This window comes from Muscardinus avellanarius, assembly GCF_963383645.1.
Source record: "Muscardinus avellanarius genome assembly, chromosome: 4".
Taxonomy (NCBI): domain Eukaryota; kingdom Metazoa; phylum Chordata; class Mammalia; order Rodentia; family Gliridae; genus Muscardinus; species Muscardinus avellanarius.
This window is the reverse complement of record NC_137789.1, coordinates 134514883-134524367: the sequence shown is the minus strand read 5'-3', so window position 1 is coordinate 134524367 and position 9485 is coordinate 134514883.

The following is a 9485-nucleotide window of genomic DNA, read 5'->3' as shown; positions in this document are numbered from 1 at the left end:
CCCCAGGAGGGGTATCAAGTGAATCCTGGGGGGACCACATTCTAGTCCTAGTCCAGGCATACCTCACCCTGCTCTTCCCAGGTCTGTCCTCATTCTAGCCCTACCCTGGGGGCTGTAGGATCCAAGAGCCTGGGGCTTCCGTAGTCCAGATCCCTGGAGCTGAAGGGGCTAGAGAGTGGGCACGGTGTATCCAGTGGGTGTTCCCAGCTCCCACAGCTTTCTCCCTTCCTGCCTGACACCCAGTGCTAAGGGTGCCCCGCTATAGGAATCAAGTGGTAGCTCACATCTCACCCTCTCTCTGGAAACCACAACACTCGACAGAATGTCTCCTGCTATGGTGCTTTCCCATCCCTGATCCCATAAAGAGTTCCCCTAAGATGCGCTTCTCAGAGAGGATGCTCTGGCCTTGGCACTGGCTGGCTCGTCAGACCAGTCTTTGACAGCCCTGTAGGAGGGAGACAAGTAGAAAGAGAAATCCTGGGCCTGAGCCAGTGGTCAGGTCCTAGGAGTTGGCAGGAGTGAAGATAAGAAAGGCCCAGGAAGATCAGGAGAGCTCAGCCATGCTGGGCTAAGCTCCATGCTCTATAGGTTTGCTGCCCCAGGCCAGGAGAATATGAGTTCCTAGCCTTTTTAGGCCTTATGTCCTTAGAAATGTCCCAGAAATTTTCTATACCTTTCTCAGTATCCTAGGAGAGCTTGGGACCCAGATATACATTTTGACTCTGGAATTCCTTCCTCTCCCCTCTTCCTGTTTGTATGGTGGTGGTGGTAGGGGCATATTGGTGGGAGATGTCTTAGCTGATGCCTAACAGAGTTTCAGCCTACTATCTCTTCTCATCACCTGTTCAGATGGCTATGACTTGAGTTTTCATTTGCCATGTTCTCTATGGAGTGAGTCAGGGACTTCCCAGAACTTGGGTCCTGTCCCCCCTCCCAGTGGATGCCTTTGAGGGAGAGGGAAGGAAGAAGGCAGGCATCATATCTGAATCTAGTGTGGGGACATTTATTAGAACCTTTGATCAACCCAGGCTCTACCCAACCCCCCACATAGCCTTCGCTCCCTCTACTCAATTTACCCAGAGATGCCCCTGAGCAGGGGCCATAGGACCCAGGTCCCACCTCATCAGCACCCCTGCCATGCTGCTAACCCCTAATACACCTGCTTGTCCCATTTAGCTCAACCATCCCAGGCCCAGAATCTAAGGGTAAGGGCCCCCAGGGACCTCCCTGTCCCACCAGACACTGTTGACTGCTTTGCAATTTTGGCTCTTCTGTATATTTTGTAAAATGACAACTATACCAGATCTAATAAAACACAACGGCTATGCACAATAGGTGTCTCTGGTTGTCCTTTTCATTTCTACAAATACTGCACAACTACAACCATCTTGTGTGTGGGGGGGTACTGAACCCAGAGGCATTCTGTTCTCAAGCTACATCCCCAGCCCAATTTTATTTTTTATTTGAAAAGTGTCTCACTAGATTGATGAGAGTCTCACTACTTGCTGAGGCCGCCCTCAATCCTGCAATTCTCCTGTCTCAGCTTCCCAAGTACAGGAATTAAAACACGCATCACCAAGCCCAGCTCCTGCACAATCATCTTAAACAACTGCTACCCTGTACAACCCAAGAAAATGCCTGCTTGTTTTGTTATGTGTGTGGGTCTGGGGATGGAACCCAGGGGCATTCAACCTCCGAGCTACACCCCCTGCCCTATTTTTTATTCTTTATTTCAAAACAAAGTCTAAGTTGCGGAGGACCTAAGTAGTAGCTGAGGCTGTCAGCGAACCGCAATCCTCTGGTCTCAGCCTTCTGAATGCTGGGATTACAAGCGTGCCACCACGCCCGGCTAAATGCCTGCCTTTTTGAGTCTGCCCATGTCCTGGCAGGGACCAACACTCAGGTTCTGGAATGGTTGGAAACCCACCTGACCTCAGGCACCCACGCGAGTCTTCCTCCCAGATCCCAAGAGGACAGGATGTTGATGTCCTAAAGACTGTGCCAAGCAAGCTGTCTTTTGGCAGACATTCTTACAAGCTGAATCAAGAATTTATAATTTACAGAGCTGGGTATGGTGTCGCATGCCTGTGATTCCAGTACTGGGGAGGTTTAAACAGGAGGATCACGGGTTCAAGGCCAGCCTCGGTAATTTAGTGAGAAACTGTTTCAAAATTAAAAACAAAATAGGGCTAGGAGCCCTTGGGTTCAATCTCCAGTACCTCCCACCCCAAAAATTCTAATTTATACATTTAGTTAATCGCAAAGTGCTTTCTTTCTTTTGGTGTGGGGAGGTACAGGGCATTGAAACCAGGAGCATTCTACCTCTGAATTACACTCCAATTTTTATTTTTTATTTTATTTTATTATTTCATTAATTTTTCTGTTACTAGGGATTAAACCCAGGGCTACTCCACTTTCAAGCTATATCGCCATGCCCCTTTCTTTATTTTTTATTTTTTATTTTTGCAGTACTAAGGATTGAAGCCAGGGGCATTCTACCTCCGAGCTATACCCCCAGCCCTATGTCTAAGTTGCTGAGGGCCTCACTAAATAGCTGAGGCTGTCCACAAACTGTGATCCTCCTATTTCAGCCTCCCAAATGCTGGGATTACAAGTGTGTGTCACCACACCTGGCTCTCAACCTAATGTTTTATTGTTTATTTTGAACTAGGTTGCAGAAGCCTCACTAAGCAGCTGAGGCTGCCTGTGAACCTGCGATCCTCCTGTCTCAGCCTCTCCAGTACTGAGATTATAAATGTGTGCCACCATGCCTGGCTTATAAATTTTTATTTTTATTTATTTTGTGGTATTGGGGGTGGAACCCAGGGGCTTTTCTACCTCCAGGCTATACTCCCAGACCTATTTTATACAGGGGCCTATTTTAAACAGGGTCTCCCTAAAGTTGCTGAGAGCCTCACTAAGTAGCTGAGGCTAGCTTTGTACCTGTGTGATCCTCCTGTCTCAGCCTCCCAAGCGCTGAGATTATAAGCATGTGCCACCACACCCAGCTTTTATTAATTAATTTATTTATTTATTTATTGCGGTACTGGGGATGGAACCCAGGGGGCATTCTACCTCCAAACTGCACCCCCAGACCTATTTTTTATTCTTTATTTTGAAACAGGGTCTGAGTTGCAAAAGACTTCACTAAGTAGCTGAGGCTGTCTGCAAACCATGATCCTCCTGTCTCAGCCTCCCAAATGCTGGGATTACAAGCGTGTACCACCATGCCCAGCTTTAAATTTTTATTTTTATTTATTATTATTATTATTATTATTATTATTATTATTATTATTGGTACTGGAGTTCCTGGAAACCCTTCTACCTCCAGGCTATTTATACTCCCAGACCTATTTTATATTTTTATTTGGAAACAGGGTCTCTTAAGCCAGCGAGTCTGGCTTCAAACCAGTGCGATCCTCTTGTCTCTGCCTCCCAAGTGCAGGGATTACAGGCATGCACCACCACACCCGGCTAAATTTTTATTTTTGATACAAGTTCTCACTAGATTCTTGAGAATCTCAGTAAATTGCAAAAGCTGGCCTCAAGCCTGAGATCCTCCTGTTTCAGACTTATTTTTATTTTGAAACAGGATCTTAGCCAGTCATGGTGGCATTTGCCTATAATACCAATCCTTGGGAGACTGAGACATGAGGAGAACAGGTTTGTTTGTTTGTTTGTTTGTTTGTTTACTTACTTACTTACTTTTTCTGGTACTGGGGGTGGAACCCAGGGGCTTTCTACCTCCGGGCTACACTCCCAGACCTATTTATATTTTATTTGGAAACAGGGTCTCACTAAGTTGCTGAGAGCCTCACTAAGTAGCTGAAGCTGGCTTCAAACCTGCACAATCCTCCTGTCTCAGCCTCCAAAGTACTGGGATTAAAAGTATGTACCTCCAAGCCCAGCTGATAACAGGTTTATAAACAGCCTCAACTTAGTGAGGCACTTCGCAACTCAATGAGACCCTGTTTCAAAAATATAAAAAGGACTAAGCAGCCTCAGCAACTTAGTGAGGTCCTCAGCAGCCTACTGAGACCCTGTTTCAAAAACTAACAAATAAAGAGGACTGGAGATATAACTCAGAGATATAATTCCCCTGGGTTCAATCCGCAGTACCACAAAAGAAGAAAAAAAAAAGAACGAGAAAAAGGGAGAAAGAAAGAAAGAAATAGGATTTCACTAGGGTGTCCTTGAACTTGTGATCTTCCTGTCTCAGCCTCCCAAGTACTGGGATTACAGATATGCACCACCATGCCTGGTTATTTTCTTAAAAAATGTTTTTAAACCTGGCTCACCTGGCCACAGGTTTTCAGTAAGTGGGAATAAGTGTGGAGAAATAGAAGCTCTAATACATTGTTGGTGGGAATCAAGTTGGTGAAAACACTTTGGAGAACGTATAGAAGATCCTCAGAAGAAGGAAAACGAGTTTACCATATGATCCAGGAATACCACTTCTGGGTATCTACCAAGAATGAAAACCAAAATACCAAACTAATGCATGAACAACCGTGTTCACAGCTGCACAGTTCACCATTGCCAGACTGTGGAACCAGCCAAGATGTCCTTCAATGGGTGAGTGGATTTCAAAACTATGGGATATGTACACAATGGAATTTTGTCCAGCCACAAGGGAGAACAAAATTATGGTATTTACGGTAAAATGTCACACACACACAAAAAAGAAATCAGATGCTTTTCTTAATGTGCAAAATATTAGGGAGAAATGGGTAACAGGAGGAACTTAGATGAAGAAGGGACCCTCTCGAGGAGCAACGAAGGTGACATATCTGAGGGGATAAGAGGGAGGATAAGGGAAACTCTTTAAAGCACATGATGTACTCAAACATATCAAAGTCAATCAGGAAGCCAAGCATGGGTAGGAAGGAGGGGGAGGGAAGGGGTTAGAGATTGGGTAGGGGCTGACTGGGTGATGTGTGCATGTATATCTCCACAAGTTTTTTATCCCATTAAGATGTATGACTACAATGCACCAATAAAAATGTATTTAAAAAAAGGCCGGGCATGGTGGCACATGCTTGTAATCCCTGCGCTTGGGAGGCAGAGACAGGAGGATCGCACAGGTTCGAAGCCAGCCATGCGCACTAGCTTAGGAGACCCTGTTTCCAAATAAAAATGTAAAAATAGGTCTGGGAGTGTAGCCCAGAGGTAGAAGGGCTTCCAGGAACCCCAGTACCACAAAAAAAAAAAAAAAAGAGAAAGAAAGAAAGAGAGAGAGAAAAGAAAAAAATGTATTAAAAATGTTTTTAAAGCCAGGCGGGGTGGCGCACACTTGTAATTCCAGTATTCAGGAGGCTGAGACCAGAGGATTATGGTTGTTGGACAGCCTCAGTAACTTAATGAGGTCCTCCGCAATTTAGAGACCCTGTTTTAAAATAAAGAATAAAACATAGGGCAGGGGGTGTAGCTTGGAGGTCGAGTAGTGGCGCACACTTGTAATCCCTGTGCTTGGGAGGCGGAGACAGGAGGATCATGCAGGTTCAAACCTCGCTGGCTTAAAAGACCCTGTTTCCAAATAAAAGTATAAAATAGGTCTGGGAGTGTAGCCTGGAGGTAAAAGCGTTTCCAGCAGCCCCAGTACCACCAAAAATAATAAAAAATAATAAAACAAAAGCAAATTGAAAAGAATAAAACTTCTTCACAATCTCCCTCAGACATAAAGAAGAGTCACTCTAGACAGCTCGAGTACAACCCAACATCCAAATGCAAACAAAGCATTGATAAAAAGAAAAACTAGCCTGGCGGTGGTGGCGCACACTTGTAATCCCCGCGCTTGAGAGGCAGAGACAGGAGGATCGCGCAGGTTCGAAGCCAGCCGTGCACGCTGGCTTAGGAGACCCTGTTTCCAAATAAAAATGTAAAAATAGGTCTGAGAGTGTAGCCCAGAGATAGAAGGGCTTCCAGGAACCCCAGTACCACCAAAAAAAAAAAAGAAAGAAAGAAAGAAAGAAAGAAAAACAAAGCCAGACTTGGTGGTGTATGCTTGTAATCCCAGCATTTGCGAGGCTGAGACAGGAGGATCGCAGTTTGAAGACAGCCTCAGCTACTTAGTGAGGCCCTTTGCAACTCAGTAAGACCCTGTTTCAAAGTAAATAATAAAAAATAGGGCTGGGTTATAGCTCAGAGGTAGAATGTGCCTGGGTTCCATCCCCAGTACCAAAAAGAAAGGGAGAGAAAGACAATATAATGATTAATATAATAATCAATTGCTTATGCTAGGAAGTTCACGTCTCATGGTTACCCCTTCCCTCCCAACTGTAGGTCACCAAATGTATAAAAGAGCTTGTATGTTCCATGTTTGGGACTCAGACCCAAAGCTTTGCTTACTGAGCCTTCACTAATAAATACAGTAACCTACTTTTCCTATCTCCGGCCACTGTCTCTTATCTCTGGTGACCCAGTTTTCTTGCAACACAGTGACTACTCATCACATTACTAGGTTTCTCCCTTCCTACCACCTCCCACTGGCCGTGAGTTTTTGTGTATTTATTGTGTTGAGTCAGCTTTTCATTGCTGGGACAAAATACCTGAGAAAAAACCTGAGGAGTAAAGGTTTATTTTTTAATTTTTTAATTTTATTAATTTTATTTATTTTTATTTTTTTTGCAGGTCTGGGGATGGAACCCAGAGGCATTCTACCTCTGAGCTACACCCCCTGCCCTATTTTTTATTCTTTATTTTGAAACCAAGTCTCACTGAGTTGTAAAGGGCCTCACTAAGTAGCTGAGGCTGTCTGCGAACCGTGATCCTCCAGGTCTCAGCCTCCCGAATGCTGGGATTATAAGCGTGCACCACCACGCCCAGCTTAAAGGTTTATTTTTGATGCATACTTTTTCAGTCCATGGTGCTGGCTCCTTGGTTCTGGGCTTGTGGTGAGACCATGTAGAGGAAAGCTGCTTACTATATAGCATCCCTGAAGCAGAGAGAGAGAGGGAGGATGGGGCCAGGGCCAAGATGCAAGGGTGCAGCCACAAGGACCCACTCCTTCAACACAGCCACTATCTTCCAATAATGCTGTTATTAATCCTCTAATGAGGTAAGAGCCTCTGTGATCCAGTCACTTCCCAAGCCCCACCTCCCAACACTGCCGCACTGGGGACCATGCCTCCAACACCGGAGCCTGTGGGGACATCCCAGGTCCAAAGGGTCAGAAATGGATTTGAGGGAAGCCGCAAATCAAAAAACTCACGAAAAGTCGGGCGTGGTGGTGCACGCTTGTAATCCCAGCATTCGGGAGGTTGAGACCAGAGGATCGCGGTTCTCAGACAGCCTCAGCTACTCAGTAAAGCTCTCTGAAACTCAGTGAGACCCTGTTTCAAAATAAAGAATATAAAATAGGGCAGGGGATGTAGTTCCGAGGTTGAATGTCCCTATGTCCCTGGGTTCCATCCCCAGACCCGCAAAAATAAAAAAAAAATAAATAAATAAATCGGGCTGTGGATGTAGCTCAGAGTTAGAATGCCCCTGGGTTCTATCCCCTGTACCGCCAAAAAAAGAAAAAGAAAAACAAAAACATGAAACCCAACGCAACTCAGCAAGGCAATTCACTTTCACGGAGAAGTGTGCAAGCACCCTGGGCGGGAAGTCCACTCAGTCTTTTATCTCCTCACGCAAAGGCCACTATACAGTTCCCCATTGGCTGGAGTACAGCTTTTACAATCTAACCTGATTGGCTAGTTTTTACTGGGCAGATTTTACAAAAGGAGAAACAGGAAACCAGTATATCTTGAGTGGAACACAGAAACACAGGTTTCAAAATGGAAGCCTGCCAGGTTCTATGTGATCTTGTAACTTCTACAGATTGTTTCCCTTTCTTACAAAACTGTAACATGTACTGAATTTGTGACCGCTTCTCCAACCAAAATATAAAGCTCTGAGGGCAGGGTCCAACTTCATTCATTTCACAAGTATTTATCACGGGCCTACTAAACACTGGTTCCTGTTGTAAGTGATATGGGCAGGGATAGAAGTATGTGATGGCAAGAAAATGTGTCATCATTGTGTGGCAAGGACTACCCTTCAAGTTTGGGAAGACAGATATGGAGAACTGATTGAACCTGGACCACTGGACCATAGGTCCCAGGGACTGGGTGTTGGGGAAGAGATGGAATTGTGGCTGCTGAGTTGTTAGCCATTGTGAAGGTGTGAGGTGTGAATCCAAGGGAAAACTATCATGAGACTAAGGGCCCAAACTCCCCAAGAGGCCACAATGTCCAGGGACTTTCGAGGCCCCAGCTGTCACCACAGGTGGTCCCCTGAGACAGTGCCTGCTCCAGACTGGCCTTAGCAGCAGGCGTATGAAGGCTGAAAGGACTCAGAGATGACTAGCATGGCTCATGGCTCCTGTGTAAGAACGGCATGCAAATCTGTGAAGTGCTTCATATTAAAAAGAGAGAGTGAGCTGGGCGTGGTGACCCACGCTTGTAATCCTGCGCTTGGGAGGCTGAAACAGGATTGTACAGGTTCGAAGCCAGCCTCAGCTACTTAGTGAGGCTCTCAGCAACTTAGTGAGATCCTGTTTCCAAATAAAATATAAAATAGGTCTAGGGGTATAGCCCAGAGATAGAAGGCCCCTGGATTCCATCCCCAGTACCACACAAAAAAGAAAAAAGAAAGAAGAGAAGCTGGGCATGGTGGCACATGCCTGTAATCCCAATACTTGGGAGGCCGAGGTAGGAAAATTGCAGGTCCAAAGTTAGCCTCAGAAACCTAGTGAGACCTTGTTTAAAACTAAAAATAAAATAGGGCTGGGGATATAGCTCAGAGGCAGAACACTCCTAGGTTCAGTTCGAGTCCCATAGGAGAAAGAAAGAAAGAAAAGAAAAGAAAAGAAAAGAAAGAAAGGACAAACTGAAATTGTTACTACTCTTAACTACCATCTCAACAATATAGGGCTAAAAAGAAGAAAGACTTTAAGAGTTTCTGGAGCTACAGTACTGTCTTTTCTTTCTTCAACACTGGGGATTAAACTGTGGGTACTTTACCTCTCAGCTGCATGCCCAACTGCTTTTACACTTTATTTTGAGGTAGGGTGTAAGTTGTCCAGACTGGCCTTGAACTTGCTCTAAGCCTTCCAAGTAACTATAGTTACAGGCCTATTCTACCATGCCTGGCTAGAACTAAGCTCTTTTTTTCAATACTGGGGATTGAACCTAGGGGCATTTTACCTTTGAGCTACAGCCCAGCCCTATTTGTGTGTGTGTGTGTGTGTGTGTGTGTGTGTGTGGTACTGGGGGTGGAACCCAGAGGCTTACTACCTCCGGGCTCCACTCCCAGACCTATATTCTATTTTATTTGGAAATAGGGTCTCTCTAAGTTGCTGAGAGCCTCACTAAGTAGCTGAGGCTGGCTTCGAACCTATGCAATCCTCCTGGCTCGGCCTCCCAAACGCTGGGATTACAAGCGTGCGTCACCATGCCTGGCCCAGCCCTATTTTTTAATCTGTGTGTGTGTGTGGGGGAGGT